The sequence below is a fragment of the Myotis daubentonii genome, chromosome 7 (assembly GCF_963259705.1).
Source record: "Myotis daubentonii chromosome 7, mMyoDau2.1, whole genome shotgun sequence".
Classification (NCBI taxonomy): domain Eukaryota; kingdom Metazoa; phylum Chordata; class Mammalia; order Chiroptera; family Vespertilionidae; genus Myotis; species Myotis daubentonii.
The window spans coordinates 57,344,280-57,370,714 of NC_081846.1; the positions used below are offsets into that span (position 1 = coordinate 57,344,280).

The 26,435-nt window shown below is 38.4% G+C and overlaps 1 protein-coding gene and 1 non-coding gene across 12 annotated transcripts in view; one reads left to right on the forward strand and one right to left on the reverse strand.

The window, feature by feature from the left end:
* PKP4 (plakophilin 4) overlaps positions 1–26,435 on the reverse strand; it is a 252,543-nt gene that overhangs the window by 184,167 nt on the left and 41,941 nt on the right. The gene's annotated exons all lie outside the window — the stretch shown is intronic.
* Positions 11,913–11,975, forward strand: LOC132238940 (U7 small nuclear RNA). Its single transcript, XR_009453908.1, has one exon. It is a non-coding gene; the product is annotated as a U7 small nuclear RNA (small nuclear RNA).

Consider the following 26,435-nt stretch of genomic DNA (forward strand, 5'->3'; position numbering starts at 1 on the left):
TTCTATTTCTGCCCCGATCAAATCTATCTGGCCAATAAATAAGGTGCTCAAACTCATTAGTAATTAGAAAATTGCAAATTTGTACTACATTGAGGTATTAATATACAACCACTGGAATGGCAAAATGCTTTTCAACTGAACTACTTTTGGTTATAAAACTACACAAAATACAATTTTACTCATTTCAATAATAAGGGGTTTTCATTACAAAAGAGAATGCTCTCAACCCCATATTCCATTGAATTAAAATTTCTGAAAATAAACCCCTGGCTAATACATAATCTCAGGGTCAGCACTGCTAGCACCTGGAGGCAGCAGTTCTCATTGTATTCTATGTGAATGGTGCTCCCTGGAGTTATGCCAAGTGTTGATATTGTCTCTCTAACAATAGGTACATATTGAAAAACTGTTAAAAAAAAAAGTGAAAATTCTGTGTTGGATAAATACAGATTTCACTTTGCTATTTTCAACTTTTCCAAAAAAATCTTTCTTATGGACAGCAAAGAAGGGAAAATGGAAGTCTCTTTTTGGCAAGTGCTACAGGTTCACTTTTTTTCTTTGGAGGTGGGATTCTTTGTAGCATGTAAGTGAGGGGAAAGGAGAAGCCTGGCATGCTGAAGAATGTAAAAAAGACTCAATGGAGCCCTAACTAGTTTGGCTCAATGGATAGAGTATCAGCCTGCAGACTGAAGGGTCCTGGGTTCGATTCCGATCAAGGATACACGCCCAGGTTGCGGACTTGATCCCCAGTGTGGGGCTTGCAGTAGGCAGCCAATCAATGATTCCCTCTCATCACTGATGTTTCTATATCTCCTTCTCTCCCTTCCTCTCTGAAATGAATAAAAATATATTTTTTTAAAAAAAAGACTCAATGGAAATAATAGTGTAAGGATGTAGTTAAAACTCTGAGGGGGATAACTGGATCAAGAAACAAGATGAATATACACATCCACTATTTTTCAATTCACAATGTCATGAAATAAAAGAAAGGGTATTTTCTTTTTTTTAGGATAAGAAAATTAGTCTAGAAATTTTAAAAAGGCCATCAATGTACCAAAAAGTCAGAAAAATAATGGCTGCAGCCCTATAACAAAATAACCCAAGGAAACCGTAACACAAAAGAGAAAAGGGCTGCTTTAGAGGTTGGAGCAGTTGGTGCGAGAGTTGTTCAGAGTCGTGAATAGCAGACTCTAAGCCAGTGGTTATCAACCTGTAGGTCGCGACCCCTTTGGGGGTCAAACAAGCCTTTCACAGGGGTCGCCTAAGACCATCGGAAAACACATATATAATTACATATTGTTTTTGTGGTTAATCACTATGCTTTAATTATGTTTAATTTGTAACAATGAAAATACATCCTGCATATCAGATATTTACATTATGATTCATAACAGTAGCAAAATTAGTTATGAAGTAGCAACGAAAATAATTTTATGGTTGGGGGTCACCACACCACAACTGTATTAAAGGGTCGTAGCATTAGGAAGGTTGAGAACCACTGCTCTAGGCTCTTAGGTCTAGGTCAAGATCAGATGCTCAAGGGTAGAAAGATAGTGCAGCTCGGTGGTCAGCCTCTGTCCTGCACATGCTCAAACAGCTGCCATGGGCAAAGGAGTGATCTAGACAGAACAGGGCCTTACCTAGAGACTGATATCCAAGAGATCAAATTCCCTAAACAGAACAAATGGGAAAAGTAGAATATCCTTTGTGTTTCAATCAAAAGCTGTATGCATGAAAGAGAAATAGCCAGAGACCTTAAAAAAAAAAAAAAAGTTATAGGCTAAGAACAAAAATCTCAATCAGTGGAATGAATAATGTTTTTTTAAAGAGTATTCCATAAGAGTGACCTAAATAATTCTCTTGGAGACGAAAAAAAAGAAGAGATTAAAAAGATAAACCATTTGGAGACTATAGACTAGATCTAGGAGTTATGTTTATTTACTAACAGTACTAAAAAGAGAAAAAAAAGGAGAATACTAACAAAAAAAAAACAAAAAAAAGAAAAAGAAAAAAATCTGAGAGCTAAAAACGAATCATTTAAGAAGGGTCAATTAAGTGAAGAAAATAAATGAAACAGATAAACTACATGTAGACAAACCCAATTCATGGAAATTTTTTGTTGCAAGGACAAAGAAAAGATTGTAATTGTTACCGTGGAGGAAAAACAAACTGCTTGCAAAGGAATGAGAATCAGTTTGGCATCAGACCTCTTATCAACTACAGCAGATATAGCAATAGCTTCCGATACAGAACAAAAATTATGATTTCAATATGAAGTCAAAATAAAAGCATTTTAAGACATACCAGGACTCAAAGTGTGTGGCTTCAACAATTTTTTAAAGGAAGCTCTACAACCAAATAGCGAATTTGAAAGAGGAAGGATTAGGGCACAAGAAAGTGCTAAGCAATTAATTCAGAAAATTGAAGATTAAGTCTAAACTCCACATGATATCCACAAGAGAGGAGTGAGGAGCTGAAGCAAATAAGGTTGTACTAATGGTTTTATTTAATTTAGTGGGAAGAAATACATACAGAGTAACTCCAGGTCACTGTGCTTTTCCTGTCTTCTCAGGAAGAGGCAAAGCCCACCGACCACCCTTGTATGTAGGGCTGGCCCCTTGAGACTTTTAGAATGTGGCAGATGTGATCTTGTGCAACATCTGAGGCTCAATCTTAAAAGGCCCTGCAGCTTTGTCTTCTAAGATCACTGTGCTATGAATGAGCTCAGGATTAAAAGACTACATGGAGCAGAGGCCCAGGAATCCCAGCCACTCCAGCCAAGACCTCAGAACCTGAAGACAGGCCCTCTTAGAAAGTGACCTGACCAACTGCTGACTGCAGCCACCAGTAGCCAGGCAAGACCAGCAGCAGAGTCTCCCTGCATTCTAGAATTGCAAGAAATTTAAAAATTACTGAACCACTTAGATGAAGGATGACTTGTTATAAGATGAATAAGTGATACTAACACAACGGTCAAGACAGGAAATGAGGATAAAGAAAAAACTAACTTACATTATTTTGAAGTACTGTTAAGACAAAAAAATTAAATTTTACATGCTGAATTACTTTATAAAATATAATTTATTCAATGCATTATTGATCTTCCACTTATGTACTATATCATGTAGTGTTATTGAAAGTATAAAGATGAATAAGACCCTGACCTCTAATCCAATTTAGTCTAAAAGGAGAGACAAGATAAATGAATAAACAGCTACAATAAAAGGCACTAAGAGTTCAAACACAGAAAGCAGGTGCTCACAGAAGGGTTTGAAAAGGCATGTATAAAAGGGGACATGTGCAGCAGAAGGACCCAGGTGGGCAAAAGCCTACCAATAATGCATTAATTAATTTTATTAAGCTTTCATATTTAAAAATTTGCTTTGGCTTCAATAAATTTCTCAAAAACCTCCCTAGACTATTGTTTTATATTATTTGCAATTAAGGATATGGTAAGCCATATCAAATCTCAAGCTGTTTAAATAAAAGATTTGTTTTTATCATTAGTTTTTTTTATATCAAATGCTAGTGTTAACAAAAAGATTAAAGACTAATAAAATCACTAGCACAGCACAGTCAGGGATTTAGAAATATGGTAATTTATAAATTAATTACTAGAGGCAATAAAAAATAAAGTAAAATTGTTTAATTAAGGACTTTGGTATTTAAAAATATTAATAATGGTGTATTAAAAATAAAAGACAATCTAGTAGCAACCTGCTATCTTATGTAGTCGTTGTCAATTTATGCTACTGATTTTTCTTTTTACATGAACTAGCTAAATGATTTTTCAGTGTCTTGGGATTTATACTACCTCTAGCTAAAAATAATGTAGAAATTCTGCATTAAACTTTTTAGAATTTCTGCATTAGACTTCTATTTAACTTATAAATTCATTTGTAATTTGAAAGGTGCAATTTAAAATTTAAAGTTCTCAGAGTTATGCTCCACAGCTACTTCTAGTATGTCAAAAACAAGGTAAGTCTGGGAAATGCCGCAGAGCATGCTTCTTCTTAAGATTCCTGAAAACCTTGTTACTTAACGTGTGATCTGCAAACCAGTTACACTGGCAGCACTTTAGAGCTTGTAAGAAATGCAGAAATTCAGGCCCCACCCGATCCACTGACTCAGAATCTTCATATGAATAATATCCCGTGTATTGTACCCACCTTCAAATTTGAGAAGCAGTGAACTTGTTTAATCTCATCTAACTCAGTATCTCACTTACTTGACCTCCACTCTTTTTGAGGGCCAACTATTAACAATCTGAGGAACATACTTTAGGAAATCTTACAATATTAATAATCATTTTTAAGCTATATTTTTATTGATTTCAGAGAGGAAGGGAGAGATAGAAACATCAATGATGAGAGAGAATCATTGGTCAGCTGTCTCCTGCACATCCCCCACTGATGATAGAGTCCACAAGCCAGGCATGAACCCTAACCAAGAATTGAGCCGTGAACCCCTAATTCATACGTCGACACTCAACCACTGAGCCACGCCAGCCAGGCAATAATTATTAAGGAGCAAAAGTAGCTAAAGAGAGGTATTGTTCTATCCACAATTAAAATTTGGCTCTCCCTGACTTTACCAATGTCAGCCTATTTTAAAAATGTAAGTACTTTAAAGAAAATGATACCAAAAAAATTAAGCTTTTTGAATAAAGATTCCTGCCAACAAAATTAAACACAAAATTGTGCTTTGGCTATAAGTTGGGTACCAATTTTGTGGAAAACTTAGTTTCTGAACTAAGGAATAAATTATTTTCCAGAAAAAGAAAAACACTACTCAGCCTGCTCCAGGCCAGGTGCAAGTTGTAATTATATTTTTTCATGCTCATCTCATGAACATTCATTGGAAATACCCTAGGTGCATAGTACATACTGGTGCTTTGGGTGTGGAGATAAACTCCCCATCTGGGACTCATGTAAGAATTTGTCTAAAATATGTCCAGTTTAGGACAGATGTTAATCTCTAAGTGATGCTTTATTGAAAGCACAGGTAAAGGAGGAAAGTTAACAGTTTTGAACTGGAGTATCATCAAAACCATTAATGTCAGTCCTATTAAACCCACTTTTAACAATGCTGATTTAAGAAATGATGCATCTAATGACTTCCAATTTCTTAAGTAGCTCTTTAGAGTAAAAGGGAAAATTCTAGATTTTAAAAAATAAGGTAGGTAGATTAACAATGTAAAACAATCTTTTCTTTCTGTCCATGTCTTCAGCAAGCTAAAGTTAGAGAAATGATGCTTATCTTTCCATCTCCTTTATTCAGTTTAGATTCTGTATGCTTAAACCATATTTTGTTTTCAAAAAGATAAACACATTTTCACACTTACCATCTCCAAACAGCTTTTTGAAGAAAGCACATGAAAAAATATCAACCTTATAAAGCCTCTAGAATTGTGTTGATGACAGATGGAGTGTGCAGTGGACTATATTGTACTTTCCTTTTCTATATACACTGAATATTTCCTGTTCTATAAACCCTAGCCATATACTTTAGGTTCAGTAGGAACAGGGACGATTTTTATCTGGATCACTACTGTACTCACAGCACCAATAAAAGTGCCTGAAACACAATAGATGTTCGTTAGAGTTTGTTCAATGAAGGAAAGAAACAAACTGAAGGGAAATGAAACAAATCTGTGCTGCCTTTGAAATAACATTTATATGCCAGGTAGTGTGAGGTTTTGGAACCATCAAGATGCTGAAGGAGCTCACCGTCTAGCAAGAAAGGATTAAAAATAGCGCAAAAATTGCACCAGTAAAGAGGCATAAAACGTATCACAGTAGGAAAGTGGTCAAAGATGAGAGTTACTATAAAGACAAAGAGGCAGACAACATCTCAATATGTTGCATTCAGAGAAAGCCAACAGTGGGGAGGGGAGGGAGGAGAAAAGGAGGGAGAGAACTTTGGAGATGAGAAGATGAAGGAACCACAAGGACAGGGAAAGAGATGGACTGCCTAATATGATAGTGAAAGTTGAGGCAAAGAATTCAAATGAGTCAGGTACCACTGCCTCAGTGAAGGTGGCAATGTGGCCTGGAGTTAGAATTGGTAAGGAGAGGAAGAGAGTAAAAGCTAGAAGTTGTCAACTTAGAGTCATAGTAAAATATATGAAAGGCTTTGAAAGCCCCTGGGGGGAAAAGAGCAACTTCATTTAAGAAGACTTCAAAAAGAACACATCATGCTAAACCTGTAGGAGAAAACAATGAGGCTATCCTTCACACGCCAAGCCCCTGGGGATACAACGATGACTGTAATCCTAGAAAACCTGTCCATCATTTCCAGGTGGTCTGTTACAGGAGACTATGACGATGCCCTTAGTAGCATGACCCTCCTTGCTTCAGTATCCTCACCAGGTACATCCAGATGCAGACGGGAACTGTTCTCAAAACCCGAAGAGAGCCCTGGCTGGCTTGGCTCAGTGGATGGAGCGTCAGCCTGTGGACTGAAGGGTCCCAGGTTCGATTCTGGCCAAGGGCACATGCCTGGGTTGCGGGCTCAATCCCCAGTGGGGGGTGTGCAGGAGGCAGCCGATCAATGATTCTCTCTCATCATTGATGTTTCTATCTCTCTCTCCTTCTCCCTTCCTCTCTGAAATCAATAAAGAAATATATTAAAAAAAAAAAACAAAAAAAACCCGAAGAGACAGGAAACTGGGTGGCTCCCAGAAGAAATTTAGAAAATCAATAAAATAAGGATAATATTGGATATGGGTGGAAATAAACTAAGAGTCAGTAAATGTATTAGCCTAAAAAATTGTATAAAATAATCAAAGAAAAGACTATAACACCCAGAGCAGAATATCCATCACAATTCACATAAGAACTGGAGAAGGAACAGTCAGCATGAAGCACAGGGAAAGAAAGCCTAGATCCCGGCCCTGTCTGAGGAAGTAAAAAACCTGAGGTTTCTGTAAGATTTTCTGCTGTAAGGGACAGAGACGATCTTGAAATGAAATCTCTTGTGAAACTCTCTCTTTACCTGTGACAGGATTCTAGGTCCAACAGTGACCTTGATACCAGAAGGGAGAAGCCTGTTTGGCAAACCTGGGGACATTTGGTAATTATGAGCTAATAATAAATTAGCTCTCTGGTTTCTGTATCAGTCCTACTTCTTACAACTACAAAGATGAGGACAAGGCCAGGGCTGAAGCTCTGTGATGTGATTTTGGGGAGGCCTTGTCTCCACCAATAGTTGTTCTCTCCAGACAACAACCTAGCTGAATGGCCACTCATTCCAATTCAGAAACTTAAGAAATAGTTAACACAAAACTTAGATGAAAACGTTAGTCACCATGAGTAACACAGTCTATTAGTCACTCTAGAACAGGATGAAACAGCTCCGTACTTAGAGGGCTGGCTGCTAGGAAGGGTTTACAAGCCAACGTGCCAGGATTCTCCACCACTGCTGTGCTCATGCACTGCGATGACACCATATAAATGCTAATTAGACTCAATTCCTCCAAAATTCACTAGTTTATATCAACTTTTGCAGAACCATGCCTTAATTCTGGGGTTATCATTTATGGCTAATAATCTGTTTAAGTTTTTTGCTTTAAAAAACAACAACAGTGCATTTAATTATCTAAAGTGCAAACAATTCCAAAACTTCTTCAGAATAATATGGCTCAGTATTCCACACATGAATCCAGAAAGCACCTATACAATCATCTCTACTCTGCATATCTCTGAATAAAGCCTGTCCTCATTAAAATTCACTGTGTTTCTACTCAGGTCACCCCAAGGTACAGGTGCATACAAATCCATATCATATAATAATATAGAATTGTCTTCAACTTTGAATAAGCAAATAGAAAAACTTCTCTCCAAACCGATGAATCATAACATTTTAAAAAATTAAGATATAATTCATACCATACCATTACTATTGACTTTAGTACTACCTATTTTTATGATTAAATATGCTCTATTCAGGATTCTTTAAAACACCTAATGGGTCTGATTCAGAGTGGGACTCTATTTTGACTAGCTGACATTTACATATGCTCCTATTTCACTTATAAAATTAAAGTGGCATCATAACCACATGAAAGGTAAATACATGTTTTCTGTATAAAAGTTTGAACAAAAATAAAGTGGCAAGACAGAAATGCTTCACTTTGAAAATGTCTTCCTAACTGGTCTCATGCTCTCTCTCTCACTCTCGCTCTCTCTCTCTCATATATAAATACTAGAGGCCCATTGTACGAAATTTGTGCAAGGTGCTCTGCTCTCATTGCCCTCGCGGCCCCAGCTTCTGCTGTTTGGTCTAATTAGCATATTAGCTCTTTATTATTATAAATATAAACAGTCATTGTGTAACTGAGCAAATGTTATTCATCAGATAAACAGTACGTCAAATTTTTCAAAGTTACAGCAAATTCTCCAAGTTTACTCATTTTTTCCAAAGGGTAGAACATTTATTTGTTTGGAGCACTGGTAAGTTTTGATAAGTTTTAGCATGCAAATAAAATTGTGTATCTCAAATTAATCAAAAAGTAGACTTTTGATTGACATAATACAGTATGTATAGAAAATACAAACCATCAACTTTAAGGTCTGTGGTGACTGGTTAGGTAGTAGGGACTCTCACATGGGTTTTATAGACTGGGATATTCCCTCCCCCCACATTCCTCTCAGGGCTCCTCCCTCAACCCACTCACTCACAGAGTATACTTGAATACTCTGGTCTTTTGGAACAACAGAATTGAGAAGAATGGTAGAGAGACCATGAAGGTAAATTAACAGAATAATGTGCTTGTCTCTAAACTGTGGCCAACAGTAGTTCCCTCGCAACATAGCCTCCCTACAGTGCCATTTTCATGTCTTCAATGGGCTGTTTGAGGCTGGGGAAATGGAATGGGCCCCTCTGCCACTCCCGCCAGAGCTCAGCCCTGCACTCTTGCCACTTCCTGGGCACAGCCACTCTACCTCCTGTCTTTCAAACTCCACAGGCAGGCGTAGCAACAGGCTCACTGTCTCCTGCTTCACCAAACCTCCTTCCTTCCACACACACATACTCTGTGTCTCACCCTTAAGAAGGCACTCCTCAATGTGTTCTGAAATTGCCCTTTTTTGGGGAATGACTCACTCCTCCAGTCCCAACTAATCTAGTTAAAAGTCTTAACAATGCACAATGTTCATTTTCACCCACTTTATCTGCTCCTTAAAATATTCTCTCATCTATTTAGACTGAAGTTACTTGAAACCAGAACTCCTGTCTACGTCTGTATTTCCTTTGGTGTGGAACACGTGTGCTGGGGCATTTCACACAATGCCTGCTGACAGAACTGGTTCTGCTATGCCAGCAGCTGAAAACAGAGACTGGCACTCTACTGCTGCGCTGACTGAAAAATGTTTAATATATTAGATGGCTCATATTCAAAGAACCACTGAGCAAACTTTCCTACAGAAGTCTTTTGTTCAGTCACTGGCACTAAAACTGTCAGAAAGGACCAGATTTCATTCTCAAGCTTCCCAGTTAGGTAACCTGTTTTTCAGGTGAGGGTTTTGACTTTCTTAAAAGGAAGAATTTAGGAAAATAACCCCAAGTCAAGGAAGCTACATTCCATTAGCAGAAGGTAACACATTTGTGTTACCATGTGGTCACACTGGTATTTCTAAATTATCAGCTGCAGATCTAGTGTGTAACTAAAATCTTGTTGTTGCTTTTAATCAGACCCAATGAATCAGAATTATGATTAGAAAGCTGTTATCAGTCTTGATTTTGATAACATCAAAATATAATGAAACATCACCTGGTCAGATTAAGTGGGCAGGAAAATGAAAGGAATGGATTATTCCACATTTTAACCATATGTTTTTGATTATTGCTAATAAAAAGTATCTATCTGTGCCCTGATTTAATGAATGGATCAAAAGCGGCATCCAGTGATTCTAAAATAGTGTGGTAAAATATCTCAAAGATTAACTATGTTTACAACTCTTAAAATTTTGCTTTACTTTTTTTTTTGTTGCTTAATGCTTCATTTACTCATAGTTTCAAGATAACTTAAGTCTAGCTAACTGAATTGGTTACGAATTCATAAGCTATCAGAATCTAAATTGATGTGACATAACTAAATCTCAAAAATAAATACTTTTGAGTTTAAAATATTGTGCCCTATATGCATTTTTTGTGTCATTTTAATTGGGAAGCAGGGGGTGTATGGGGTATAGAGGGACCTGCCTTTATTAATCTGACTATCATAAACTATGATTTGAAGTTCACTAATAGGGACATGTTCATATTTCTCTTAGATACTGCAGAGAACTACCTAATGCCCTCTGAAAGGTAGAACACTCACCAATAAAGTATGGTATTACAGAGTATAAATAAGTAATGACTGATAAATATTTAGAGCTCTGGCAATGCAAAGAAAGAGAACACATGTTGGACGACTTTCCACAGCCACCCCAGAATCTCTCTACAATTAAGGTAACAGTGCGAATATTAAATTTTGATGCCCAAGCAGCCTACAAGGATTATAAAGGCTGTGTCAAAAGTACCCTCTGTCCACATGGAAGTGTGTACCCTCACAAATCATAAGAATTACAGTAATATATATCATTTTGAACATCATAGGCACCATAATAAATAAGATATTTAATTTAATGTTTGGTGAAGATGATAGAAAAAGACACTGAAAGGTTAATTTGCCCATTTTAAAGCTCAATAATTCTCTGCTCTTTCTGAGACTACTACTCTGAGAGCATCTGGATCTACAGTATCTACCTATACATCGATTATAAACTATCACAAAACTCATGCAAGAATTGTCAGTGGGAGTTAGCAATTGCCCAGGACATGCAGTGGTTTCTATCTTTCCTTGACTGGCATCTTTATTTCTATTTTCACGTCTCATGTGGAATGTCTAAAGGATAAAATGCTCTTTGGGTGCAGAAAATTGGGTGTACCTGTTAAGGGAGAAAGGCAGCACCCACCCTGTGCTCCAGTATCATAAGCAAAGTGGAGGAAGTCTATTATTGGGGATGGCTCCAGGAAGTTTTCAATAGAGGACAGAGCTCACCAGGAGAGAGCTCTGGGCTCACATTACACTACAGCATTCAACTGGCAACAAAGATTTAGAGAGCTTGTCCTAGTAATCCACATTCAAGACAGCCTCCGAACCTCAAGCCTCAAGCATCACTTTCTTACCAATTGCTTAACAATATATTTCCTCTGCTCTTTTGATTTCTGTGAGAGAAACCAAAGAAGTTTGAGGAAGACGTCAATGTTAACTTCAATAAACTGATGGTCGCGAAAGAACTGAAAAATACTGAACTAACCAAGAAGCCAAACACCAGTTCCTCTTTAAAGACCTGCAATTCATTCCCCCCGAAAGGAGAGTTTTTTCAAATGAAGCGATTTAAGCAAGGGACCAAGCTGAGAGAGTGTCAAATGAAACACATCTGAGTTAGCTGGGGTAGTCTCATGTTGCCATAGCTGAGTCCGTTTCACAGTCCTCTGCTCATCTTCACCACTGTGATATTTAAACCACCTGGTTTTCAATTTACTTTCAACTAACAGCTGCCATGAGCAACTACTGAAATTACATCACAACAAAGCCACTCCCATGAACAGCCTAAACTCATCTTCATACCTTCACAGTGGTCAGTCACGAAAAAAATACTGAGAAACACACAGGTCTCTCTCCAGACTCAAACTAGTGGATTCTGATTCAGTATGCAATACAGCACCAATCATTTATAGTATGTATTGGTATTTATGATACAAATCAATCTATACGCAGCACTGCAAAATAAAATATATGGATTGTGATAAATAAATGAGGTATAGGATATGAAAACATCCAAGTGCTGGACATGTTACCTTGGCCTTCAAAGCAAAAGAGAAAAAAGAATAAAACAGTCGCGTTCTCTCCAGGGCCCGCCTTGCAGTGCTTACAGCTCTTTTTGAATTTGTCCAGCAGGTTTTCTGGCTTGTCCCAGAAGGCCCTCCCCAAATAGCAAGTTCATGGTAACAACAGAACGACTTAAAGCAGGGGCGAGCGTTATTTTCCCTAACTGTTAGATCGTCACATTCACCTGAGTATTCCCAATACCTGGGGGTTCAGTGGGGTGCTCTGGGGGGCGCACGAGGAACTTCCGGAACTTCCAGCGGCGGCTGACGCTTTCCCCCGCCCCCGCCCCAGAGAACCGGCCTCCCTCTCTTCCCAGGCATTTCCTTCATCTGGTCTATGGCTGGATGGAACAGGCTTTATGTTGACAGGGAAGCCACTCGACTCCATACTGCTATTCATGAGACAGTATGTGACAACACCTCACAAGAGTATGTCCTCTAAAGAGAATACAACCTTGAAGAATGACCATAAACTAAATATGGTAGTTTTAGCAAACTTAGCCATTATTTTATTAAACACCTTTGATTTATCTTCCCTAGTCCAAAACAAAATATTTTAACCAGCAGTTGGCTGGCCCACCCATCCTAAAAGTATACAAGGTGAAATTACATCTATAGAAACTTCTTGGCAACATTTCATATAAGCACTTTGGTCAGAGGAAATTGGGAAAAGGTCCACTCCAATGTTCCTTTTCTAGTCTCTCCAGAGATTTAGAACACTCCAATTCATAAAGTTTTACTAAAACTTTAAAAACAGACAAGTAAAAACTGTGAAGAGATAATGATGTAGATTCTTGGGCAGATTTCAAAAATAATAACAAAACAAACAGTATTAAACATAGAAGCTAAGGAAGCCCTCATACCAAATACAAGATTTGTCAGGAAGCACTTGTGTCAGAAACGCCCGAGGTCACCAGCACATGTCTAAGCATTTTTGTGGCTAGATGATGTGGTAACAACATACACTTGAGGACTAATAAAAACAAGCGTCGCAGAACTCTAGAAATGGAAGGACCTTGAAGCTCATCGAAAGCACTTTTCCAAATTAGTTATGTTCTTAACCCTCTTTTTCTAAATAAATAGAGAGAAGCACCAATACCTAAAACAGTAAAAGCAGGAGCTACTGCTCCTGGGCTTTCCTCAATCTCCTCAGCACAGCAGCCTGGACGCTCCCTGAGGGAGATTATTTAACATCAGGATCACACAATAGAGAGGACTGGAGGCTCTGAGCCAGGACACAACTTGCCCAGTCTTGCTAATGGGTCTGCTGGTTCTCAAGGTAGGCTTCTTTCTTTTTTATTTTATTTTTTCCCATCACCATTTATCCCTTTTATGCCCTCTTCCACGTCCCCATACCCAATGCAATCACCACACTTTTGTCCATGTCCATGAGTTCTCTCTTTTTCTCTCTTTTGCTCAATCCCTCCACACACACCCCACCACCACCACCACCACCACCACCACCACCAGAGCTGTCTGCCTGCTCTCTATCTATATGTGTCTGTCTCTATTTTACTTGGTGATGTGGAATTTAGTGAACAAACTGAACTACCAAGCAGGGTTCTTTCTACTGCAGCACACAATCAAAGCAACAGAATCCTAAAACAAACTTGGTCAGAATGCAATAATAAAGAATTGGAAATTTCTGTGGATTTGTAAGAATAGTATCTAACTTGCCATACATTTACATTCCAGATTAGCTAAGTTTTTAAAAAGATATATTTAGAAGGTCGTAAAACCAGTTTAAATTATGAACCCAAATCATCCCCAAAGTGCTTATATGAAGTTTTTAAAGTTAATACCACCTGTTCCAGTAAATAATTAAGTACTAATAACAAGTAAGAGAAAAGTGAAGGTTTAATTTTATGTTTAACTTGTCTCCCACTCTTTCTAGTAGAAAGGCTAAATTATCAGTGAAGTATTGAAAAATAAATTATCAGTGAGATAACCAGACATCAGGAAGAGAAGTACGAGAAGCAAAAAAAATAAAGTTGATTAACCAGACAACACTCAGATGTTCAAAGTCAGATCAGCCAAATTTTTAAGGAGTAACTCCATTATTAGCTTGGGGGGAAATGGGCAACTAGTGCATTCATTTGCTCATCCCAACATGTACTGAGTGCCCACTACGTATCAGGGACTTACAGAAACCTATCAGTATTTAGTTTCTAACACAGTTACAAAATTATTAGTATAATAGTTATTGCAATGCTACATTTACCACCTCTTGAATTATTTTTAAAAAACTAGTTAATGTACATTTGGTCATTTATCAAGTAATACCATCATACTGTCAACACTACATACATTTAAATCAAAATAAGTAAAATGCAATATCCTGAGAACTGCAAGAAAGGGAATATGGCTAAAAGGCAGCTTGAATATAACTCTGTGAACCATAAAAGCTACGGCAAACCTTTCTTATCTTTTCTATGTTCTATTGTATCTTGAACTCATTGTATTTGAAAATCATAAAAACAAAACAAAACACTATTTACTAGAATCCTTACCAGTGGTCCTAAGAGTGTGATCCAGTAGCATCAGCAACATCACAGACCTGCTGAGTCAGAGATGCCTGGGGGCGGGCACAGCGATCTGTGTTTTCCACACGTAACAACCCCTCCAGGTGATTCCCAGACACACTAAAGGTTGAGAATCATTCTCCCAAAATAACATATCAGAAGTAATATAATAAAACAAAATGCTTCATAACTGCATACATAAAGATTGCTTTATATTTATAGAAAATTTTGTAATAAAATTGTTAGAGATCATAATTTCTTCTTAACTATAGGAATAATGCTTTGAGATTGTCAGTAATTAATTAAAAATGTCATTTATTGGGCTTGGGATTAAAAATAGTTCAAAGTAAATACATGGTAAAGCTTTGTCCAGCTGCTAAAATTTCCATTTAAAAAATAGGAGGCACTAAATTACTTGGACTGTACAAATTTTAACATAATATTTCAGTGAGAAATATAAAATCTGAAGTTTCAAAAGTACATATTAAAAAATTATAATCCTCATGAAATAAATGTGATTTGATAAAAGATTACATATGAGAATATAATGTCACTTTACAGAAATTTACTTTATAAAACTACCTGCAGGGCTTACTTTTTTAAAAATATGTTTTTTAAACTGACTTTTAGAGAGAGAGGAAGGGAGAGGGAGAGAGAGAGAAACATTGATCAGCTACCTCTTGCAAACCCATACTGGGGATCAAGCCTGCAACCTGGGCATGAGCCCCAACTGGGAATTGAACCAGCAACCTTTTGGTGCGTGGGATGATGCCCAACTGACCAGGGCCCCGGAAGGGTTTGCTTTAGTTCCAAATTCTCTTCATTGGCCATTAAAATGTTTATTTATAAGTTATCACAATATTTTTGAATCCTAGGAGGATGAAATTAGAGGTAAAAGGACAATCAAGGGAATCTGCAGCTAAAGTGTAAGAATCAGCTACAAATTAAACATGAAACGAATGCAAGCACTGAAATTCCTTTCACCATATCTCCTACATGAGTTGACATGCACCTATGAAATATCAGAAGCATAGCAAGTATATCACAACTTGGATACTGCTTATATCATCTGACAAATGTTGCTTCCAGGAGCTTTTCCAATTCCTTCACATGTATTGGCTCAAAGTTTTAATTAGATTGAAAAATTCCTATGAGCAAGCAGAGGTCAAACTGGATTTAAGCAAAACAGATGTGAATAGCAAAGCTAAGAGAGGTATAAAATAGGCCTCAAGTCTTTAACACTTCTTACCAAGAATTCCCATGGCATTCTCAAAACATATAAATAGAAGACCACTGAGCAGAAAGTCTCAAGGATTTGTGCCAAAAGTTTATTTTAAAACAGAGAGAACTTACTATTCTTTGCTTTTATGAATGTCTACTTTTATTCTCCCCCAAACCACCTCTAACACTGTAGAGGCTGTACCACATGTAAACAAACTTTCTGTATCACCGTCAGCACCTATTAGCACATGAGGTTAACCCTACTTTGTGGACCACCTATTGCCTCCCACTGCACCAAGTGCATTTTGGTATTTCTCTAAGGGTACCAGGTTTAATGTTCGACATGAGACTAGCTGGGCTAAGGGACTGGAAAGAAGTCCGGTGGTGGTAGAAGTTCAGCCAAAAGCAACTGCAGTGACTCACCTGGAAGGTGAGTAGGAAGAATGAAAGAGTGCTGAAGGTGAGGGGTGATGAGAAGACACTTCAACTGCAGACCAGATGGAACTTGGAGACAGGTAAGATGTCAGAGAAAGAGCAGAGGTAGGAACTGAAGGTGAGGCATTCTAACACAGAATTTTAAAGCACAAAGGGACTTGAGCGACAACTGAAGCTATGGCTTTCAGCATAGAGCACTAGGTTGAGGATGACAGGTAGCATCTCTGAAAGCTCTTTGGGGAACCCCCACACTAGGATTAGGAAGATACATCAATCTCAGAAGAGACTAGAACCAGAGTTCTTATGAACCCTAAGCTATAAAGGCAGAAACCTGGGTTTTAACAGGCCTGGAGGTCACAAATGTGTCCAGTACCTTATCTCTAGAAACCATCATCAAGACACCTTGTAAGTTTCCATCATCAGTCAACCTGGATTATCCCGGTTCCTAAAATATGACTGCTCTTACGTACTCCCTAAGACCTTGAAGCTTCTGTAGTCTTTTAAATGGATGGTCAATTCTTCATCATGAATGTAGTTAAATAAAGTAAAATATAAATGGCTCCCATTTTATGCTATTTTATTTCACTAATTGCTCTCAGCTTTCAGAAAAACCTCAATGAGACTTTAAGCAGGATTAAATATAAGCTTTACAGTACTGTAAGCTTTACAAATATTGTCCAGAACCTGCCTAATGCCAACAACATGCTCCTGAAGTGCGTATTTGGGAAAGCCCCTGAGTGACCCTACAAGGGATCCTGTAGTCTTAAAGATACTAAAGATCGAAAGGTAAGTGGAAAGATCAAGGTCATAATCCGCGTTTGTCAAGAAAACCTTACCTGGCAGATGCTGTCCTTGTGCTGAGAAGATAGCATGAAAATGAATCAAAGTCAACACAGTTTGGAGAGACTGAAATAATCATCAGGCACCTTTTAACAAAGCTAATGAAACTTGGTTCTGCCATCACTGAATTAAATCTGCCTCTTGAACAAAACACCTAACATCAGAGGGCAAGACAGGAGTGGTAAGTCCTGGAGCACAGCTAGTTCACCGATGATGAAGGCACATTCACTCCATTAGCTCAGTTGGCTGGACATGTGCTGCGGAAGGATGTCAGCAGGATATGCAAGCAGCTGCTGCATGAGAACCTCAAGCAGGGAGGCTGTAGGGCAAAGAGGGAGGACTCCGTGAAGATGCACTAAGCACAGCTCTCAGTCCTGCAGCCTCTGTGGCACGCTGAGGAACACGTAAACCAACCTGGCATGTAGCAATCAGAAATAAAACAATCCGTTTTAAGTGACACACTGGATACCCAGAAAGGTCAAACAGGCAGAGGTGCGTGGCAACAATAAACGTGCCGTTTTTGTTGTTGTTTTGTTTCATTAAGTGAACGTTTTCATTGGTGATGTTAGCCTTTTTGGTCACACATCTCAGAAGTGAAGTAGCCCACTTGAGGGCCAAGCTCAGGAGGCCCTGGAGTCTGGCGCAGCAGTCAGGAAACCTGCCCCAGGTGGTAGTGTTGGCAGAGTGCTGTGAGCTAGGACTCCCTTGGGGAGTTGGAGGATGCTTGCTGTCCCTGCCAAGTTCAACCTAAAACCCATCTCTGCCCAGGTCTAGCAGCTATGATAAATGTTCCCAGCTTCTCAGGCCCAAACAAAGCAACAGCTCTACCAAATGGCTCTTACGTACAGGCAGCCCCAAGCAGCAGAGGAAAAGCAAGGAGGAAGGGCATTGAGATTTGGGGTCTGTCATAACCCTCTGGTGTCCTTTCTGTCCAAAACAGAGCCGCTAACAAGAAAGATGAGATAGCTCCTAAAGGAGTGATTGTCATAGCTGCTCAGAATACAAATAAATACCTTTCCGTTGGTCCATACCCTCTCCTAGGTACCTACATCTCTGAATTTCTTTCACTCTAATATTGGAGTCTAAAATGTTCTCCTAGAGAAACCTTTTCCAATTAACAGAAGAATGGAAATCACTTATTATAGTGGTCAACCCTTACAACTTCTTCACCAATACACAAACTTCCACAGCCTGCTAAAAATATAAAAAATATACTTAACACATAAGATTGATTTATAGATATCACAAAGTATGAAAAGGTAGAAATATCTACATTCTACCTCTATTACAAGAAGAGTATCTTTCCCCACTTATAAACAGAACACAATAACTGTTAACACAAAATCCTCATAAAATTGGTTAAATCACAAAATAATAATTTTATTATAACTGGTCAAAGATTAGCTTTTTTTACCATTACTTCCTACAGTTTTATAAATATTACCAAATATCAAAGGCCTTTTGCAGAGGGAAAAACACAGATAAGTGGGAATATTAAAAATCAAGTTCTCTGAATCCATTTTATTGATTTATGTGTGGGGCAACATGCCTACTACCATGGAGAACAGAGCAATGAATCAGAAGCTAATGCCGATTTCAAAGAAGTTCAGAAGTAAATAATATGACATATGGCCATAAACACACTGTTAAAAAGCACCTGTGGTAATTAAAGGCGGTACAGATAATGTGGGTAATGGTGTGTACATGCACATGTGTGCAGGAGGAAGGGGGTTGCTGGAGATCAGGAGCACCTTTGTGAAAGAAATACCTGATCAGAGCCTTGAAGGGTACAAAGTCCGAGCCCATGAGTAAAGAAGTGGGAAGAAGATTCGAGGCAGAGTGAAGAGCACAGTCAGCAAGAATGAATAGAGATGATGATCATTCTGGTTTAGGTGAATGACAGAGGCCTAAAGGGAGCTAATGGTTAAATCCTGAGAAATGCAAGGATGGCTGGACTCTCAGATTTGGCCAAGAAGTTTGACCCTGTATGATGTCTGATGGGCATCAGGGCTCCAAAGGAAATATCTGATTAGGAGAATGACATCACCTTTATTTCAGGAGGATCTCTTTAGCTATACCATGTTAGGCTGACTGGAAAAAAGAGGGGACAGGAGGCCTTGCTTGGAGCTTATCCCAAAAGTTCAGATAGGAGGAAAAATGGAAGTGGGAATTGAACTGAGACTGTAGGTTTCAGAAACAAGTCAAACAAAATGTCAATAAGACCTGGTAAATGACTAGACACAGGGGCAGGGGAAGGAGACAAATCAAAGGTGAGTTAAGGTTTTATGTCTGATATCAGAATGAAACTAGGAAAAACAAGAAGAAGGTCAATGCTAGGCGCTGTTTGGGCACACCAGGTTTCAGGTCTGGTAGTTCACTCGGATGGAGAAGGCCAGCAGAAAAATAGAACCTAATCTGGAATCACAGCTTCACTGCTACAGGCTTCATTTGTTTGGCACAGGTTCCGGCCCCAAAGTGGCAAGAGCAGTTCACAGTCCAGGGTGCCCTGGGACAATACAGGAGAGGTATCTAATCTCATGCATGCTCTCAGGGACTCCATGATTCAAGTAAGCCATAGACTTGGACTTGGAGGTACTTCCAGGAAAAAAAAAATGGAGACTATTACCATCTGCAGGATTATATTTTTCCATGGCATTGCTGCTTAAATAAGAACTGCATTTTCTGTTGCTCAGGGAAACAAAATATCTGTAAATAGAGAAGTTTTTTGTGCCTTTTCTTTATAGAATTCAGGCTTTAATGAGGATGCATTATCTTTATTTTATATTATTTTTTTTGCTATTATGCATGTTTACCAAGAACAAAAACATATTTGTAAGGCAAAAATGAGCATTTTGCATGATTAGTAATAGTCCTTGGCTGGTATAATCAACAAGGTTGTCATTACTGGCAGTTAGGATGATTGCTTTCTCTGCAGAAGCAACTGAGCTGTCTGGGGCTGGCACACTGGCCACTGTGCCATGGGTGCAGGCACTGCACTGCAGTTAGGACATTCTAGCTTCCTGCAGTAGCAAGAGAAATGATAGAATGCTAAAAATAGAGTAATTAGAAAGCAAACATGCAAGATTAGTCTGTCCTGATTATTCATGAATGTAAAATATACTAAATTACTGTATATACTGTCCATAAAAAATGCCAGCAACTTACTATTGAGGATGACTTGCATGACCACTTTCTCTAGCATTAGTACAGTAATTAGAACGTTCTTACATTTCTGGGAGATTACCATCTCACTTTCTAACAACTGACATTACTGTGCATAATAATAGAATAAGAAATTGCAAATTCAAATCTGGAGAGGTGATGCTTTGTTCAATTCATGCATCCTACTTTCTAACTCCCAATCTCCATTGTCTTTGTGCTCCAACATTCTTCATTTTATTCAAGAAGTCTGAGAAAAATCTATGGGTAAGGGCAGTCTTTTAACTTGGTCTAAGTATTTGCAATTCCCCCCCCTACCCCCCCCAGAAATAACTGACCTCGTTTCTAACCAAGTGGATGAAGAATAAGCACTAAGACAATGGCATGATTTATAACACAGTGTCAGGAAGACAGACCATTAAGCTTTCAAACTACCACCCACAAGAATACAAATTTTCCTCCAGGCCAGTGGACACACGCCCAATTATCCTCTTGGATTATCAGAACACTGACCTCTGGTATTCTAACCTAAATGCAGACACGTGTTCAATGTTATCTGCCCAGAACTCAGTGGTGTTGCCGTTTCCCTAGAGCTAGAGACACAACTGGGCCACAAGGAACGAAGTGCTCCTGAGAATGAGCTAGGAGATGGAGCAAGGCGGGTCAGTGGCATGCCTCACTGACAGAGGTGCAGGAAGGGGCAGGCTGCTCACCAGGAGGAATATATCGTGGGGGCCCCATTGGAACACCACCCGCTTGGGTTGGTGGCTGTGCAGCCTCATGCAATATTAGTATATGCATCTACAGTGCTCAGGAAAAGCGGTCCATTTTTTAATTTAAAAAAAAAGTCCAAGGCCATTTAGTCTTATGCATCTAAAATCAAACTTCATAAGCCTTCCCCATTAACCACCATACTAAATTTCTCAAGCATGTGAAAAATTTAAAGTAATTGTTATTTTGGGCCCTTACAAGACCTTTTTCATTTTTTTAAATTTAAATTCTTTATTGTTGAAAGTATTACATTTATCTCCTTTTTCTCCATCCACTGACCTCTCCCTGCCCGCTCCCGCCCCCCAAGCACAGGCCCTCACCACCCCCTACTGTCAGTGTTACTGGTTATGTTTATATGCATGCATACAAGTCCTTTAGTTGATCTCTTACCACACACCCGCCCCTGCCTTACTGTTCTTATTGTATATACTTCCACATTTATTTTGAATACAGGAGCACAGAATGATGTACTCTCCCGATGGCCTCAATCCCTGGGTGATAAGGGGGGCTCTGCTCTCCTTTGTGGCCAAAGGCTGTGTGATGTCAGCATCGGCAGTTGTGCTGTATAGGCCGTGCCTGGTCAAGAGCAACTGGATCCCCCCAATCTTCCACCTCTGGAGAAAAAAAACACTCACAACCCTCCCACTGCTGGCACAGAGCAACAGCACTATCTGAACAAAAGAAGCAGAAGTGCATATAAGAGCAAAGCAGAGCACAGTAAGTTCTAAAGCAGCCTAAGACTGCCCTATCAACTTATCTCCATGTCAGGATCCCCAGACATTAGAAGAAAGATGATTATGTGGCAACATCAGCATAATAAACTGGATCCCCAATGATTATAACCACTAGAGAAATGCTGAAAAGAAAAATGAAGCCCAAGAAACAAAATTATTTTTCACAACGCAGTTAACATTTTTGGAATACTATATAAAACTAACAACATGATAAAGTGTTAACACTTCCAAAGTATTTCACAACAAAAATTCTGAAACAAAGTAGCAAAAACACAGAGTCCATTATGAGAATGTAATGAAAGCTGTAAAAATGCTTTCTATGTCTGGAAGATTTTTTTGCCCATTTCAAATCACCTTGAAACTTCTAACTTCATATTCACCTTCATTTAAAAATGTGTGGAAAGCTGTACAACTCAGAATCCCCCCCTTGCCCATCCTCACATTGCCTCGAGGCAACCATCCATTCATAATACCAGGGCTTTTCCCCTTGCCCTATTATCCTTTCCCCATTCCCTTTCTGCTACATCCATAGATAAGTTTATAATACTAATAAAAAATCAGATGACTCTTTGAGTTCCACCCCATGTTTATGTTTGTTGATTTGTTTGGGGGTTTTTGTCTTTTTTACTATACACTGAGAAACCAATGTTTACCGGGATTTTAAAAATTGAAACGGTATTTGAAATATGAAGTCTGGCCTGCATCTCATCTTTGAAAAGTTAATGCTGTAATAGCAACATCAGCAACCATCTTATTAAGTATTTCCTGTGAATCAGATAGTGCTGAGGAATTTACAAATATTTTATCATTTAATCTTTGAGATAAAACTGAGTTAACATTATCCCCATTTCACTGTTGAGAATATAGAAGCAAGGAAGCAAAATAACCTGCCTACAGGTCACACACCGAGCAAGTCACACATTCTGTATTCAAGCCCAGGTCTGTACTCTAAGTTTCCAGAAAAACTGGGAACCCATTTTCTAAAGCCACACTTAAAGAACTGGAAGATTTTTTTTTTGGAAGAGGAGATAACTTCTCCTTAATCAGTATTTATTTATATTTCTCCATGTGGTTTATATCTACCACTGGGCAAGCCAAACCAAGGAACTAAAAAGGAGTAGGAAAATCAGGCAAGAGGGAAGGGCAAAGAGCCAAGGAGGGGCGGGGCACTAAAAAATGTAGCCCAACTCAGAGGAGCAAAAGGTAGCCAATCACTGAAGTCATATAAAAATGTTTCAACTGATATCAATTTACCATAATGAAAGGTTAAAAATTCATACATACGCCTATCCTTTTTTGACATATGACTATCTGTAAAGGCTACACAGAAGTCTATTGTATGATGTATTAACATAGTATTTAGACTTATAGTTTTTTTAATTTATTTTTTATTGATTTCAGAGAGGAAGGGAGAGGGAGAAAGAGATAGAAACATCAATGATGTGAGAGAATCATTGATCGGCTGCCTCCTGCACGCCCCCAACTGGGGAAGGAGCCCACAACCCAGGCATGTGCCCTTGGCAGGAATCGAACCTGGGCCTCTTCAGTCCGCAGGCCAACGCTCTATCCACAGAGCCAAACCAGCCAGGGTGAGACTTATAGTTTTTAATACTCTAAACAACTCATCTGAAAATAATCTCTGTCCACATGAGATATTACAGCACACTAGAACTCACGGAAGAAAGGTACTTTTTGGGTTTTTTAAGGCTATTGATGCCTCCTGCCAGCTTCCTCAACAGAAGAGTTGTGGCAATGTCAGATGGACTATCTGACCCTCATCAGTATGGGGGATAGGGTTCTATCATTCTTCCCAGTCTTTCTCAGTCTGAAAAACATGATATAACACTTTTATCATCGTTTTCTTTTATGACCAAAAAGGCAGAAACTTAAAAAATAATGTCAATTTATTTAATCTCACTGAGATTAAAAAACAAAACAAAAAAAGAACCCCACAAAATTCTAGAGATAGGAATTATCCTCGCTTTATTGGTAAAGAAGTAGATTCAAAACAGTTAAAATATTTCCAAATTTATAGCAAATAGCAAAACTATTTCTATTTTGTTTTTAATAATTGTTTACTTACAAATTAAAAGCGTTAGATGCATTTTATCTATAATAAGAATATTTAGTAACTCAAAAAAGTCTTTGCAGTTAGTTTAGTAGATTTCATATTAAAATTTTTAAATAAAAAATAATTGAATATGAAAGTCATCAACTATCATTTTAAATTATTTTTACTATCTGTGATTACCAAGTTCAAGCATTTTATTTCAAAACAAATCATCACTCCAGACATATCAGGTTCATAATTTGCTCATCTACTTTCAAATAACTATGGTATGTTTTAAAATTACTTATTCATACTACTGTAAATAACTTTCTAGTTCACAGTATATTTTTGGCACAGTTGATATTTTCACTGAACTTCAGGTAAGATGCCAAAGGTCACCATTTTTTTTTACTCCTAAGAAATCTTTTTGGTTTAAACCGAACCCATAAACACACAATTTTAATACTGAGGTGAAGTGATTTAAGAATGCACATAATGAAAATATATACTTGTCCTAAAGTGTTGAAAACAGAGCAAATGCCTAAAGTAGTGTAATAGATGAGTATGTTGAGTTGAAGTATAATGAGAAATATGCTAAGTGCTAACAGCTTTTCCCTCTTCATCAGTGAATCATTTAAAGTTCCTATATTTTAAGAAAAAAGTGATCCAAGTTTTATAATGGCAAGAGTCTGCCTAGTTCCTGAAGTCTGAAAATGTCAGCCTCATTTTAAATGAATTCTGCACCCCTGGATTCCATTCCCTTCTTCCTAAAGGACCAAAAGATGTTAATAACCACACAGGAGAATAAAAGGGGATTGAAAGCAGGGATCTACAGGAGGCAGAGAGTGTGGAATGAGGCAAGAGTGGAAACCAATGGTCAGACCTAGACTAGCATTCCTGAAACATCAAGGGAAAGTGTGATGACAGATGAGCAGGCACACACAAATCAGAAGGCTGGGATGGACCATGATCACTGCTAGCATTAAGTGCTTGACACCTACAGGGACCAGAGACTGAGATCTTCTCAAATCCTTAAGTTTGCTACCATCCTTTTATCACTGAATTCATCTCCTGACATGCAGGAGTGTCTGAATCCCTCCCCTCCCTTGATGAGGGTTACTCAGGAGCAATGACACTGTGAAGCAGGCCTGGAGAGCAACCAGCCCAGTCTGGAGCAGGAATAGAGGGCTGGCCCCAAGAGGGTCGGTCAAAAGAAGACAAAGCAACTCAGTTATTTGCCAATGGTACTAAGAGGCTGAATGAGGAAGAGTCTGCTGTAAATCTAAACAAAATTAAGGAAATGGAAAAATGAGGCAAATATTTCTACTAGGGGGGGAGGAGGGGGACTTGTATAAAAAATGACAACAAGCCCTGGTTGGTTTGGCTCAGTGGATAGAGCATCGGCCTGCGGACTGAAGGGTCCTGGGTTCAGTTCCGGTCAAGGGCATGTACCTTGGTTGCAGGATCAATCCCCAGTAGGGGTTGTGCAGGAGGCAGCTGATCGATGTTTCTCCCTCATCAATGTTTCATACTCTCTATCCCTCCCCATTCTTCTCTGTAAAAATCAATAAAATGTATTTTTTAAAAATTAGCTCTATTAAAAAAAGACAACAGACTCATTGATAAATAATATTTACATATTAAAATTGTTTGGTAAATACATATTATTAGGTAGGGAGAAACTAAAGTGCTATGTATAAAGACCATGTATGCAGCATGATCCCATTTTAATAAAGAATCAAAGCCAAAACACCATGCCTAAGTGGTGAAATTTTGAATAATGTCTACCCTTTTTATTATTCCGTATTTTCTACTGTATGCATATATAACACTTTTATAAGAAGGGGAGAAAAGTTAACCTAAAAAAAAAAAAAGGAGGAAAATGGTCAGCTGGCAATGAAACTTAATAGGAGTCAGAAAGAAAAGGGGACACACACACACAAAATGATATCCTAAGGAAGAAAAGAAATTTCACCAAGGTGTGGATAGTCAATGGGGCCAAGTGTTGCTGGGCAGATGTCGGGGCGGGGGGGTAGGGGGGGGTAGCAGGGTTGTGGGATCTGAGCAGAGAACAGGGCTTGAGAGAAGAGGAGATGGCATCAGATACTGAGTGAGAGGGAACAGAGCCCAGGCCAGTTCTTAGGAGGGAAAGGCAGGTTTCTGGCTGTTAAAATATGGTGAGACGGATGTTTAAGGAGAAAAGAAACCAGTGGAAAAGTGTCTTAGGCTAAGAGAAAAGATGATTTCCCAGTTTAAAAAAAAAAAAATTTAACTGAGTAAACTGATATATATCTCTATCTCTCTATCTCTCTATCTCGCTCTCTCTCTCTCTCTCTCTATCTCTATCTCTATGGCTTCTAATTTTTACAAACCTAGTTCCCAATAAGTACTTGACTATATTCTGTCATTAGGCACAAAGAACACACGAGGACAACCCAGTAGCCATTAGTCATGGATTTTGATAAACTATGAATCCTAATGCTAAAAGAGAAGAATTGTTACTACTACTATTATGTAAGTCAAAAGTTACCATTACTCACAAGAACACTTCATCACTTTAAAAACAATATGGATATTTTTCAAAGAATAGAGTTACCGTATGGCCCAGCAATCTCTCTTCTTGGTATCTACCCCCAAAATTTGAAAACATTTATTCACAAAGATATATGCACCCCTATGTTCACTGCAGCATTATTCACAATAGCCAAGACATAGAAGCAATCAAAGTGTCCTTTGATAGATGATTGGATAACGAAGATGTGGTAAGTATATACAATGAAATACTACTCAGCCATAAGAAAAGATGAAAAAACTGCCATTTACAAC